Source organism: Lepisma saccharinum, chromosome 2 (genome assembly GCF_977018435.1).
Source record: "Lepisma saccharinum chromosome 2, izLepSacc3.1, whole genome shotgun sequence".
NCBI lineage: Eukaryota > Metazoa > Arthropoda > Insecta > Zygentoma > Lepismatidae > Lepisma > Lepisma saccharinum.
In genome coordinates this window covers 179,265,576-179,281,077 of record NC_139230.1, presented here as the reverse complement: position 1 = coordinate 179,281,077, position 15,502 = coordinate 179,265,576, and the positions used below count along the sequence as shown (strand labels likewise).

At 36.9% G+C, this 15,502-nt stretch overlaps 1 long non-coding RNA gene across 2 annotated transcripts in view; it reads right to left on the bottom strand.

Moving 5' to 3' along the window:
* Positions 1-15,502, bottom strand: part of LOC145980714 (uncharacterized) — a 73,088-nt gene that overhangs the window by 38,591 nt on the left and 18,995 nt on the right. For both annotated transcript variants that reach the window (XR_014440872.1, XR_014440874.1), the window contains exon 3: positions 13,935-14,120. This is a non-coding gene — a long non-coding RNA (uncharacterized LOC145980714). The remainder of the gene's footprint in view (positions 1-13,934; positions 14,121-15,502) is intronic.

Below are 15,502 nucleotides of genomic sequence, written 5' to 3'. Positions count from 1 at the left end.
AGAGCATATGGAGAGATCGCTAAAAGAATGGGTTGCCAATGGACAAATCTCAAAAATACTGTGTAGCTAATAAAAAAACCGCAAAAACACTGGATCGCAGATGGACAAGTCTCACAAACACTTTGTACTATATGGATAGATCGTAAAAATAGTCTGTAGCATAAAGACACCTTGCTAAAAGACCAGGTTTCCAAAGAACAAGTCCCAAAAGGACTTTGTACAGGTTGTAGAAAGACTGGGTAGCATATAGAGAGATCGCTAAAAGACTGGCTGGCCTAAGGACAAGTCTCAAAAACACTTGGTACCATATGGACAGGTCGTAAAATAGCTTGTAGCATAAGGACAAGTTGCTAAAAGAACGGGTCGCCAAAGGACAAATCTCAAAAATACTGTGCAGCATATGGACAATCGTAAAAAGTGTCGGAACCATTAGGACACGTTGCTAAAACAACACGTTGCCAAAGGACAAGTCTCAAAAATTATTTGTATCATATGGACACTTCGTAAAAATACTGGGTAGCATGTGGACAGGTTGCTAAAAGAACGGGTGGCCAAAGAACAAGTCTCAAACACACTTTGTTCCATATGGACAGGTCGTAAAAATAGTCTGTAACATAAGGACAAGTTGCTAAAAGAACGAGTCGCCAAAGGACAACTCTCAAAAATACTGTGTAGCATATGGAAAGCCTGCAAAAACACCGGGCAGCATAAGAACAGGTCGCTAAAAGAACGGGTCGCCAAAGTACAAGTCTCAAAAACACTGTGTTGCATAAGAACATGTCGCTAAAAGAACGGGTCACCAAAGGTCACGTCTCAAAAACACTCTGTACCATATGGAAAGGCCACAAAAAGAATGCATCGCAGACATGTTGCTAAAAGAAAGAGTTGCCAAAGGACAAGTCTCACAAAAACTTTGTACCATATAGACATGTCATACAATGGTGTGTATCATAAGGACACGTTGCTAAAAGACCGGGTCTCCAAACAACAAGTCTCAAAAACAATTTCTACCATATGGACAGGTTGTAAAAAGACTGGGTAGCATATAGACAGATCACTTAAAGAACGGCTGGCCAAAAGACAAGATTCAAAAACACTTTCTACCATATCAACAATTGTAAAAATAGTCTGTAGCATAAAGACACATTGCTAAAAGACCAGGTTTATAAAGGTCAAGTCTCAAAAACACTTTGTACGATATGGACCGATCGATAAAAGAACGGGTCGCCAAAGGACAAGTCCCAGAAAGACTGTGTAGAATATGGGAAGGCCACAAATAGACCAGGTAACATAGGGGCAGTTGCTAAAAGAACGGGTCACCAAAGGACACATTGCTAAAACAACACGTTGCCAAAGGACAAGTCTCAAAAATAATTTGTATCATATGGACACTTCGTAAAAATACTGGGTAGCATGTGGACAGGTTGCTAAAAGAACGGGTGGTCAAAGAACAAGTCTCAAACAAACTTTGTTCCATATGGACAGGTCGTAAAAATATTCTGTAGCATAATGACATGTTGCTACAAGAACAGGTCGCCAAAGGACAAATCTCAAAAATATTGTGTAGCATATGGAAAGGCTGCAAAAACACCGGGCAGCATAAGAACAGGTCGCTAAAAGAACGGGTCCCCCAAGTACAAGTCTCAAAAAGACTGTGTAGCCTAAGAACATGTTGCTAAAAGAACGGGTCACCAAAGGACAAGTCTCAAAAACACTGTGTATCATATGGAAAGGCCGCAAAAAGACTGCATCCCAGAAGGACAGGTTGCTAAAAGAATGGGTTGCCAGAGGACAAGTCTCACAAAAACTTTGTACCATATGGACATGTCGTACAATGGTCTGTAGCATAAGGACACATTGCTAAAACAACAGGTCGCCAAAGGACAAATCTCAAAAACACTTTGTACCATATCGACAGGTCGCAAAAACACTGGGATGCCGGAGGACAGGCTCCTAAAAGAACGGGTCGTCAAAGGACAAGTCTCAGAAAAACTGTCTAGAATAATGAAACGCCACAAATAGACCAGGTAACATAAGGACAGTTGCTAAAAGAACGGGTCACCAAAGGACAAGTCTCAAAAATACTTTGTACCATATGGACAGATCGCTAGAAGAACAGGTGGCCAAAGAACAAGTCTCAAAAACACTTTGTACAGTCATGTTCAAAAAATCTGTCGCATGGATTTTTTCTAAATCCAACGTCTTACGAAATTATGTTGGTAGCTCTGAAACAAGGAAGTGTTGTGAAATATACGATCCTCCAATCAGAGTGAAGTTTGATTCGGAGGAGCAGGAGGCGTGACTCATGGTCTTGTCCACAGGAAGTTCAACCAATGCAGCATTTCCAAATATGAGATAACGTCCCCATTGGTTAAATATTTTCAATAATGCGAATCGGCAGAAAGATTGCGCAAAAGTTTTCTTTGTTGTTTTAATGCCTTTAATCGTTTCAAATTAGTATTAAATTGTCCCAAATTTAGTTCATGAGCTTAATATAATGTATCCATGTATGTGTTTGACTATCATATATCACTCATTAGAACAATTTTCACATTGTTTTCACTACGTGAGATGACATTTCATTTACATTTACGATAAAATAGTGGTTTGGGTGTAATAGCAGTTTTCATTATTTAATTTAGAGATGCATTTTTATTTGTTGAGTTAATGATTAGGTTAATTCGTTATTTTTCGTGAAAAGAGGGAACCACAGAGCTGAAAGAAAATACACAACTTGTATTATTGAGGTCAAGAGTTCGTTTTAACATCACTTTATGCACACATAGGCTAATCACGACTTGGGATACATTTAAATTGGAATCTGAAACATTATGCGACCTGACTGGAACTCGGAAAAGGACACACTGATTACAAGACGTCGATATATTACCACTTGGTCTGGGGTTGTTGGAGTGGGAGAGGGGTGACGGGAAGTAGAAAATAAATAGTATTTTGGGGGTTTTCAATGTTATATTTATACACATACAAACCTAAGAAAATATTTATTTTCATACATGTGTGTGGGTGTGAGGAAGGGGGAAAAGAGAGGGACAGAACGATATTGGGAGAGATGGGACGAAGAGATGATTGTGGAAAATGTTTTATTTGACGTTCAGTAATAAAAACAATCAAATCAATGATGATTATCTTATAAATACCATATTTAATGTAAATTTGTTTTAAAAATGGGGGCGGGGAGCTGTTTGTTTTACGTTCAGTGCAGGATAACAAGTGGAGACACATAGTGGTTCGTATCTCACTTTAAACTGTAGGTCCAGGCCCCATTAGTCTATCTGTGTATAACGTAGATTTAGAATTCAGTAGAAAATAACGTCGATCAAGTATTTTGGATTTTAGATGCGTTGAGACCACTAAAATTTCCAATTCTTAAATAAGAAACCTGTCCTCATATTACCATTTTGAAAGAGAGAGAGTTAATTGTATAATATTTCGTTGTTAGTTTCAAAGAAGACTAATTCAAATAGTAACAATGGGAATGAATAAAGCTTACGAAAAGTTTTTGCCACCGATTGCATTTGAACCTACGACCATTAGAGTAACAACCCAGTGCGATAACCACTACCCCAAGAGTTCGTTCCTTCTTACGGCATGCTTATGAGTTAAGACCAATTCGTTCAATATGCATTAGAAATATAATCCCCACCAGCCTCTCTATAAACAACACACCCAAACGCTCCTTTGTAGCAAATGAAATAAAGGTGGTATGAATGTCACAAAACATTTAAGCAAAATCTACTATATTTACGATGCAATCTCCTCAAAATCAATGACAGGGTGGCTACAAACAAGCAGAAATGAAATTCCCTGACTTTTCCAGGTTTTCCAGGACAAAATTTACATTTTTCCCTGACAATTACAAACTAAACTAAATCGATGTTTTTGCAAATGGAAATAAATAATAAACTCATACAGATCCACGTATGGTTTTGCTAAGTACCAATATTATCTTCTATTAAACTGACTTAATTTCTCTATTCTCTATGATTTGAATTCAAACTGCAAAATAGTGAATTTGGAAAATTATTACAATTCACAAGCTAAGGAAGGATTATGGAATTTTGTTATACGCAGTAAGCTTAAAATAAAATACTTGATTATTTTTAAAGTTACGACTAAATGATATAAGAGTGAAGAGTGATTGATTAAGATATACAATTTGTAATTTATCAGTCTCCTTATACATTCTCGGTATTATATGCTGATATTTCCACTGAGGTTTGGAACCCTCTGTTTGCAAAAACTATGAGTGCGGACTCATTTTTCAATGCATAAAGCTACTTCTCTCTTCTCTGTAAAGCAAACAACTTAACTCTTGCATATAAGTGAAACAACTGAATCAAACAAAACAGAGTGTCATATTTCCTTACATATCGATGGGATTTCTGCTTCAGTACAGTATATCCAAGTGAAGTGCTGTGAAACTGACAACATGCGGTTATACCATTAATGCTGACGAAAAGGGTATGTAAGTATTAGAAATTTAACGCTAGGAATTTATAGAATTGCATTGTATAGGTGCCTGATTTAGCTAACCAACACATTAAAACAGGAACACTCTAATAACAAAAGCTTCTGAAAGTTCAAATACGAGGGGCATCCTGAAAAAAGCTCAAATGGTACCTATACGCAGCACTAGTGGTCGGAGAGCGACACACACACGCACACATGCAGGCAGGAAGAAGTGGCATGTAGCTGTAATCTGGTACAGTTGCAATACAGCCGTTTTAGGACAGTTCTAGGTTAAATATTGGAGCTCTCATACAGTCTCCGACTGACTGTGATGTAGCCTAAGTGTAGTAATCAGATTTTTGCATGCTCAGAATTTGGAACAGAGCCACCAGCAATCGTGTGAGGTGTGCGGACTGAACATCGCGAGTGATAGTATGGTCAGATGATGGTGCACACAATTCATGGAAGGCCAATCGAATGTGCACAACCCCATACAGCCGGTAGCCGACGAGAAGATCGCTGAATGAAGGGAGACAGGGCACAGAGGTAAAGGGAGGGTCAGGTTCATTTGCAGAATTTAGGGGTGGTTGGGGGTGGTCGGGGAGAAGGAAGTGTTGTTTTCTTCTTGGCGGGTCATTGTCAAGCTGACGAAAAGAATTCTGGCAGAAGAGCACCTCCCCCACGCGAAAGAGTGGAGTCGCCTGGCAGTACGTCACACCTCTTCTGCCAGCGCTCTTCTCGTCGGCTGCCAGTTGTAAACTGAGTACACACGGACCCTTTGCATCACTTCAGGTGAAATACAAAATTTAGTGCCATGCTACGACACATGCCAGAACAACGGTGCTGATTATGCCGAAAATTAGGTCAGGACTCACTGTTACTAATGCAATAAATTACAACTGATATTCTTGCTCTATTTATGCTTAATCGGTAGGGACCTTGATATTTTGTTATTTTTTTTCAAATTGGTGTATTTTCTTATTTTTTATTTTTTACTATATGGTGTTATTTTCCACAAAATTCACATTTTCATTTTTGCGCATTTTCTGGCAAATATCTGAAATTATACCTTCATTGTGTTTTTAAACTATTGTTTCAAATTGTAAGTCACATGGCTTACGCCTCTTCGCGAGAGTTTGATATCTTGAAAGTTATTTTGGGAAAGTTATTTTCCATACCCCTTTATTAATTTTAAGGTAAGGATTTTAGATAATGGAATTTTGGTGTGGAGTTAGGGGCTCACACTTTCTTGATCACGGCTGAAGGTGGGGGTGATGTGATCAGCACGACACTCCTGGCTACCTTTATCCCTCAAAATTTCCTCAAGGTACCAGCTTCATATGATGCTGGGTGGGCACCGGAGCAGTTTGAATAGGTGGAGAACATCCCGGTTCTCCCCCGCAGGGGATTCACCCCGGGTACCTCGCATTGTAGTCAGATGCCCTAACGACTGAGCTCCATTATTACTCGCTCGACAAATGCCGATAGTGCGCACTTAGCTTGGTAATTCAAAACATATCTCGTGTGACAATAAGAAGATGTGGCTCCCATGTGATGGTAGATACATACTCAATCTCCTGTGATGCAAATGGTTTTGATAGAAGTTGAAAAAATCGTGGGAAATAAATGATTTCAGGTGGCTGTCGGAATTATTCCAAGTATGTATAACTCTATGGTTTACTCTTGAGTAAAATGTTGGAAAAACTTGCATGTTCTATGTACACAAACATGGCCTAGAAAAGACAAGGATGTTGGATTTCATGGAATTTTTTGTTGTTTTAGGACATTTCTTTAAAAAAAATTGCTAAAAACACCAACAATTCGCATTTTTTGCCAAACTCGAATTATTTCAAAATTTCGAAAAATGTGTCCAGACATCACTGCACATTCCTAAACATAATTTCACAGCAATTACCATTTTTCACGGTTTTGGCGTTTGCGAAAAATCAATTAACCTACTAATTGGAAATTACTTTCTAGCCACCCCTCGTATAAATCAGTAGATGGAAAGTGAAAATTTAGCAGGGCTGGCAGAGAAAAGTCAATTCTTGAAGGAAGTGATTTGCTGTTATGATTGAATGATTCGAGTAAATATGATATTAAAATATTTACGTATTAATTATTAGTATTTTATTTCATAATATTGGACATTAACTTCACTCAATGAGAGATTTAAGACCATCTCTCACGAGATTAAACAGACAGGACAGAGAGTGGCGTTAATTTCATTGCAATACTAGTGTTGCAGTAAATTTGAGGTTGGGAGCATGCACTTGCCAATTCTTATAAAGTTCACCAATGCAGATTTATGTTTCACTTTTTCGTGATAGTATTCAATATATATCGTGTTTGGTTGGATTCTTCTTGATATCTAAGGATATTACAATGTCATTGAAAACGTATGTTAACTTGTGCAAAACCAGTAATATGTCAGGATGATAAAAGAAAGCCTTCGTAAGCACTGCTACATTCAATAAGGTGAAGTGAGACAGAAGAGTAATAAAATTCCAGCAGCATATTTGCAGTCTAAAGCTCTTCTTGTTTATGCATGTGATTTTTGTTCGATGTTGCAGGTCAAGCAATTTCTGTCGCATGTTGTAATGAGATACTTTGTCGGGTGGCGATATTCGACAAAAATCGTATGTACCAATGGAACATATTTGTTTCCATGTTCCTTCAGTTTGACCAACAAAATGCCTTACTACGATGTCCGACAACTATCGGACGGTGCCACCTGCTCTTATCCCCTCCATCTGTTGTCAAGTCCCCTTAATACTCCCATACGGACAAGAAAAAATGATAATTCAATGCATTTTCCACGTAATATTTAAAGGCTTAACCTTTAACCCTGCGATGATACCAACCATATAGTATCATCAGAGTAAGGTCCTACTGGCCCGATGATACCATATGGTATCATGGTGCTGATTACGAAATGAATGTGCTTTTTGGACCTTCATACTCTTATGTTTGGGTGGAAACTCTGACACAGGTCTGGAGCAAGCCTGGGAAATTCATATTGATGACCAACCTCCCCCCTCTCTGCAACATATCCATGCCACATTATTCAACTTGTATGGCACCCAGGAACATGAAACATGTTTCATTCTCTTTGGAAACGTCCATTCTTTGAAGAGAATACTAAGGTTTGCACCTTCTCCCCAAAATAGCGGGAGAAGAGGAGGTAAACTCCAGATTTTTATGTTGTTTTTTTCATTGAAATTCGGTGGTCGTGCCCCCAAACCCCCCTTCCTCGGTTCGGTGTTCTGAGTTGTACACGGTTGCATGCTATGATGTTTTAGCTGCAAACCAAAACTTATCCGAAGTAGATTGCTCCCATAGTACCCGAGTTATAACAATTTTCCTCCAAACATGCAAATTACCTATTTTCCGTACAAAAAAAATAATCACATTTTGGCCTATTATTCAACTTGTATGGCACCAAAGAACATAAAACATGTTTCATTCTCTTGAGGAATGTCCATTCTTTGAAAAGAATACTAAAGTTCGCGCCTTCTCCCCAAAATAGCGGGAGAAGAGGGGGCAAACTCCAGATTTTTGTTTTTTCCATTGAAATTCGGGGGAAGTGCCCCCCAAGCCCCCTTCCTCGGTCCGGTGTTCTAAATTGTACACCCTTGCATGCGCTGATGTTTTAGCTGCAAAACAAAAGTTATCCAAAGTAGATTGCTCCCATAGTGCCCGAGTTATAACAATTTTCGTCAAAAGTGTGTTTGAAGTCAATGACATTTCCCTGACTTTTTTTGACACCTCAAATTCCCTGACTTTTCCCAGTTTTCCAGGTCTGTTGCCACCCTGTTAACAAAAAGTTGTTTTTTTTTATTTCTTGGATATAAGTGTACTAAATTCTCACCCTCTGTTCCGAAAGTCTACAGGGAAAAAATACCAATGGCTACATATCAACTGAACTTGATCAAGGAAATGTTAGAAGTATTCCATCATGAAAAGGAAAAACAGGGTCATGGCAAGCTTTCTGATGATTCCCCACTTCGCCTTACTGAAATACATTTTTGACATTAGTTCTAGATACAGAAAAGAAGAAAGAACCTACCAGAAAATGTCATGTGTGTGCCAATTCGACTATAGAACCCAAGAAGAGAAAAGAGTCTCGTTATATGTGCCAAAAATGTAATGTCGCACTTTGTGTAGTACCATGCTTTGAAAAATACCACACTTTGAAAAACTACTAACATTATGTGTGTATTGTTATGTGTATATTAGATAGATAAATGTTAATTTGTTTCCCAACAAATTTTAGCAGTGCTCCCTTTTATGATACAGAGTCTTGTACATACATTTATAATAATACAGTGATTTCATATACAAAAAAAGTTCTTACAAAAATATATACACGTTTATATAGTTACCTATGTGTATTATGTGTATATTTTTTTTGGTGATAAATAATAATATGTACAACTTTTTAGCAGTTTTTGTTTGTTGAAACACTCTAAAATCGTTAAAATTGAAAGGGAAAAATGATACAAATTAAAATGCTAAAATGTAAAAAGTAGTTAGCACAGCATGGTATTACAATTGAGAAAGTCCGTAGCAGTGAAAGGGTTAAGAATAGTTTATGCAAATCAAAAATATAACATCACCTTGCAAAGTGCTGTGCAATGAGCGAAAATTAAAGTGTGTCACAATTGTATTCGCTTCACAAATATCTTTTTCCTAAGAATTAAGAGTCACTGGTTCAAATCCAAAACTCTCCAATTTTCTCTTTCCCTTTATTTTATTTTCTTTGTAAGCATGAGATCAGATTTATTGAGCACGACATTTAGTAATTAAGTTGAATGACATTGTTTCAGAATGTTCGCAAAAAATTATTCGGTGTTGAAATTGATGAATGTTTCCAGCAGCTCAATGTATTTTGTTTCTTCTTTCTGGCACTAACATTCATCAATTTGGATCGAAAAATACCTAAATTGTTGTCGTATTCCAACAGAAAAAGTATTTGGTCAAATGAAGAATGTGCTGACTATGGTTCGGAAGTTCATGAAGAATCAATCATCATCTTTTCAGAGCCTACACAAAAATGCTAAAGTGAATATCAGTCAGTCTGCCTTCAGCTAGAACCAGAAAACATTATTTCTTTGCGTTTGTCGACCTTCTTTTGGCTTTTAGGTCATTTTCAGTAGTTTTGCCTTCTTGTTAGATTTTACTTAATTTTATGACTTATTTTTCTCTGTCCTTGTTGTTTCGTGAATCTCAAATGCATTTGCTAGCGTAACTTGTAGATTTAAATTTCCTGACATGGTCCTTTTAGCAAGTTCATCATTAAATAAATATATGTTCAATGGCAAAGCACAACTATCATTTTCAAGTTTGGCAATGCATTAAATAATTAATTGTGATAAATTTATTTTTCCTAGTCCAAACTTAAGATACATTGTGTGAACCCTACTTTGAGATTCTCTTGCTAGCCTCTGTTATCACTTTAATCTGTGCTTTTAAAATAAAACTAGTCAAAATATTAAAGAAGATATAATATTATGTATGCCAAACACAAATGTATTTCAGTTGCTGGCTGTCCACAGTATCGTGGAAGATTCATTCTCAAAGGAGGTGAATGATTTTTACATTTCACCATCTGAAATAGTTTCTGTTGAGGTTTGGAATCGATCTTATGACCCCTGTCACACACGGTACCACTACACTACAGAAACCACTTGCACTCAGCATGTAGTTTAAAAGATGAAAGTCAACTTAGGTCTTTTTGTTTAACAAAATCTCGTATTCGTAAACACTATTAGTTATGTGAAACGTGTGGGGAATTACTCATGGACGTGCAAGTAGTGCATTCGTGTGTTCACAAGTTCAAAGTACTGAGAAACGTTGGAGAATGAAGAGAGGCCAAGCACAAGGCTTTTCGATCTCACGAGTGGGATAGAGAAGACACCTCACAAACCAAGCTGGGTATTTACGATTTTATTTTGAGTGATTTGAGAAATATGGATACGAGAATTTATTAAATTAAAGGATCTATGCTGCAGGATTGTCATTGTTTGAACTTTACATTCAGTACTAGTGCCATCTGTGGTGTAGTGGTAACGTGCTTGAATTGTGTGACAGGGGTCGTAAGATCGATGCCCAACCATGGCAGAAACATTTTCAGAAGGCGAATTGCATTTCATGAAATATTTCTTCAGATTCATGGAAATTACTTTGATTTCTTCCAAGACGTGGAAACCTTAAATTCCAGGCAGCTATCTATATTGAAGCAGACAAGCAGATACCACGTGACAGATGCAGAAATCGGATAGGAAGCAGAGATTAGTCATCGCTCAGGCTGGGAAATTGATGACTTGAGAATGAATCTTCCACAATACAGTGGACGGCCAGCAACTGAAATACATTTGTGTTTGGCATACATAAGATTATATCTTCTTTAATATTGTGACTAATTTTATTTTAAAAGCACGGATTAAAAAGATAACAGAGGCTAGGAAAGGAATCTCAAAGTAGGGTTCACACAACGTATCTTAAGTTTGGACTAGGAAAAATAAATTTATCACAATTAATTATTTAATGCATTGCCAAACTTGAAAATGATAGTTGTGCTTTTCCATTGAACATATATTCATTTAATGATGAACTTGCTAAAGACCATGTCAGGAAATTTAAATCTACAAGTTACGCTAGCAAATGCATTTAAAATTCACGAAACAACAAGGATGGAGAAATATAAGCCATAAAATTAAATAATATAATTAAGCCTTGTTTCCATGTTAAAAACACTAAGTTGCTGACCCAGGCATTTTATTAAGATAATTAACTAGTTTTTAGTTCAGTTCTTCATCTGAGGAAGACCCTGATACAGGGTTGAAACGTTACATGTTAAGTGTTTTTATATCTTTATAAACTGCCTTAGTCAGCAACTTAGTGTTTTTTAATATGGAAACAAGGCTTAATTATATTATTTAATTTTATGGCTTATTTTTTCCGTCCTTGTTGTTTCATGAATTTTAAATGCATTTGCTAGCGTAACTTATAGATTTACATTTCCTAGTTCAGTTCTTCGTCTGAGCAAGACCCTGATACAGGGTTGAAACGTTGCATATTAAGTGTTTTTATATATTAATAAACTGCCTTGGTCAGCAACTTAGTGTTTCATAAAATGAAGTAAAATCTAACAAGAAGGGCAAAAACTACTGAAAATGACCTAAAAGCCAAAAGAAGGCCGAGTTTTCTGGTTCTAGCTTAAGGCTAACTGACTGATATTCAGTTTAGCATTTTTGTGAAGGCTCAGAAAAGAAGATGAATCTTCATCAACTTCCGAGCCATAGTCAGGAAATTCCTTGTTTCACCAATACTATCTGTTGGAATACGACAACAATTTAGGTATTTTTCGATCGAAATTGATGAATGTTAGTGTCGGAAAGAAGAAACAAAATACATTGAGCCGCTGGAAACATTCATCGATTTCAACATCGAATTATTTATTGCGAACATTCTGAAAAAAAATCATTCAACTTAATTACTAAATTCCATGCTCAATATATCTGATCTCATGCTTACAAAAAAAAAAAAAAAAAAAAAAAAAAAAAAAAAAAAATTGGAGAGTTTTGGATTTGAACCAGCGACCCTTAATTCTTAGGAAAAAGATATTTGTGAAGCGAATACTTTACCAATACTCTACAGCATCACTTGTAGCAAATGCTTTGAAACATGTTGATTAGGGCTGAGCTGATACCACTTTGAACCGATACCGATACTCTCGCTGATATAGATGCCGATACCGATGCTTGAAAACTGTAATAATTAAGTTGCTCAAAACATATTCTAATGTTAGTGATTAAGTATTCCACTCTAATAATAATTATATACATCTATTTTTCCAAGAGTTTTGCTTAACAATATTTTAGAATTAAATTAGAATATTAAATTAAATGTTATATAATCACAAAATAAGTTTTTTGACACAAAACTTGTGAAAATTTTTGAAAAAACTCGAATTTTGCATAATTTGCAGGATAATTACACTCCACAAAAGTGTCACACGGCATTTTGGTCTTTCATGGTGTCCTTAAAAATACCGGAAAAGTATCGCCAGGTATCAACAAATAAATTCCAGCCGATACTTTCTGACACAGATACCGATACATAGGCATCGGTATCGGCTCAGCCCTAGTGTTGATGATTGCTCGAGCTACCACTTTTCTATGTGACGAACAGATTTTCACTGCAAATTGTGACATTCTTTAATTTTCGCTCATTGCACAGCACTTTGCAAGGTGATGTTATATTGTATTTGCATAAACTATTCTTAATTATGTTCCTTTGTGTTCAAAACTGACAGTGATTCCTAAAGGTGTAGCACGAGCGAGTGCAGTGTTTCCAACCTCACAAAAGTTTCTTGATTCCAATTTTAACATTCTTAAATTATTCCTCATACTTGAGTTTTCCGTTTTGTTCTCTATTAATCTGTTGGGCAAATATAGTTTCTGACTTCATGTTATAAACAATAATGTAAATCTTACACCAGAGAGTTTCTCGCCTAGTAGAGGGACCTGCAGTAAAGTTGGCTACTCTCTGCTGGTTCTCAAGAGCTATGTTGCCAAATTAACAATTTCTGGACTTAGAAAACTTTGAGGGCAGTCAAGTAACTTTTGGAGAAGTGCAAAGTGTGTTAATATTCTTCAAAATATGACCCTCCTGCATCAATACACTGCTGCCAGCACTTTTTCCACTCTTCATATGCCCCCTGGAAGTCGGCAACCTCAAGGCTGTTCAGGCAGCACATCGAAGCCATTTCGACCACCTCAATCGTCCCGAAACGATGGCCTTTCAGGCTCCTTTTGATCCGAGGGAACAAAAAGAAGTCGGGGGAGCCATATCTGGACTCTGGGGTGCTTGTGGCAATGTTGTCACATTGTGTTTGGCCAGTACCTCCCTCACAATTAGCGACAAGTGACTGGGCGCATTGTTGTGATGCAGCAGCTAGGATTCAGCGATCTCCCTTCGGATGCAAATCATTGGTCACAATTGAATGCACAGTGGATTTCAGTAAATTTAACTCCTGTGCTATCAAACGACCACTTAACCAGTGATCACTGTGATCACTTAACCCAGTTTTGGAACCCAATCGCTGCCATTGCATGTCATATATGTTGTCAACTTTTTATTTTTAGTACATTTCATATAATTTATGATGAAACGTCCAAGGTAGCCATGTGGTTATAATGTAACATACCATATATCAAAATAAAGAGGAAGAATCAAACTTTTCAACAGTGTATGATACATATATTTTACACTTTTAGTTTTTGAGATATGATTTTTCTAAAAGTAGTGAAAATGGTCAGCATTCTTGGGACGGACCTAAGTGTTAAATTCATACCAAATTCTCTAATTCTAACCATTGCCACTCGTCAATACTGACAAAATGGCTTAGGCCCAATTCTAGTTTCATACTATGCACATATTTAATACCAAAAATTTACCTTGGCTGCAAGTTCAAGTCCAACTTCATCTGCTTCTATTCCATTTCTCAACTCTTTGGTATGAAAAAACCGTTATCATGTAGGAGACTAGAAGGTGTGATAGCAAAGCAGCAACATCAGGCAAAAGTGGCCACAGCAATACTGCAGGAATAGCTCGTTAAGATTAGAATCACTCAAACGTTCAGCCTAAAAGAAAAAAGATACAAACTCTCATGAATTTTACCTTTTACATATATTCAACTATTTTATTCAGTGTGGCTAAATAGCAGGGAAAGTGGCCACCCTACATTTGTACAAAGATTTTTTTTCAAATACTAAATATAATAATTGGGTTAAAAATTTCACCATGGTCAGAAAAACAATCCTAATTGATGTTGGTCTTGTGTCATCAAGTAAATTGAATTAAGCTATTTTGGTGGCCCTCTTACCCATCACTACCCAGGTTTACTACATAGAAGACTACTTTCTTTCAAATAACATAATGATCACATTGGATATAGGTGTACTATATCACACACACACACATACAGTAAATTATATGTACACTCTGGTTCAGATAACGTGGCACATATTTAAACTGTTCAACCTTATAAAATGTGCCACTTAATGTGAAGAAGAGAGTACATGTCAGGCTATCACAAATCACCACAGAACTCGCATCACATTCTTTCATTCCAAGTCAACCACTAAAATTTTCCCAAATATTACATTTTCCTGCATTTCAAATTTATCCACCTTGACCCTCAAGCCTCTTCTAAGATGAGAAAGACCCTGGAAAACTTGTAAACTAAAGTAGACGGACATTTGTTTTCTCCTCTTGATTACCCTCCACTCATGTCTGTACACTCTATGTGGCCACATTCATTGCCGTCAACTGTTTTAATAACTGGGATATCAGTCAGTGTCTTGCATGCAAGTTTTCCACTTTTGTTTATTTTACATCACTTTTCTGCAACATTTGGCTAATTACAATGATGAGGACGAGTGATGATTACATGAAACTAATTGAGGGACACTCACAAAACACCCATAACCAGGAAGGGACTTGAAACAGGGAACTTTGGTGGTAAGATCAGAAGTCTACTACTTAACGTACTTGACCGCCAAGCTGCTTTTTGCATGCAAGTATAAACATGTGCTTCATTTATATTTATACATATTTATTATACATACATTTACACTGGATAAAGATGAAGGCAAGGGCCAAAAAAACTTCATAAATCTCTATGAGAATTACTTCTTGAGCGAAGATTTTGATTTTTGTACATCGCAACAAGTTTGTAAAATGCACGCATGAAAAGTTCCCATCCAAAGAGGCTATGCACATGCTCGGGGTCTGTCCACCAAAGGTTAAAGCTCGTATATTGTCGATGGGACAAATGAATTGTATCAGTATCTTGAAACAGGCACACCTGTAGCACCCTTTCTTGTGTGATTGAGCATACACAAGCTGAATATCAGTGTATTTGTTCAGCTGTAAAATTACCAATAATTTTACCGCCTCGATATACCTGCAAACAATAAGCTCCATTTGCAAATAATGCCACAGCAGTACTGTGATCATGACT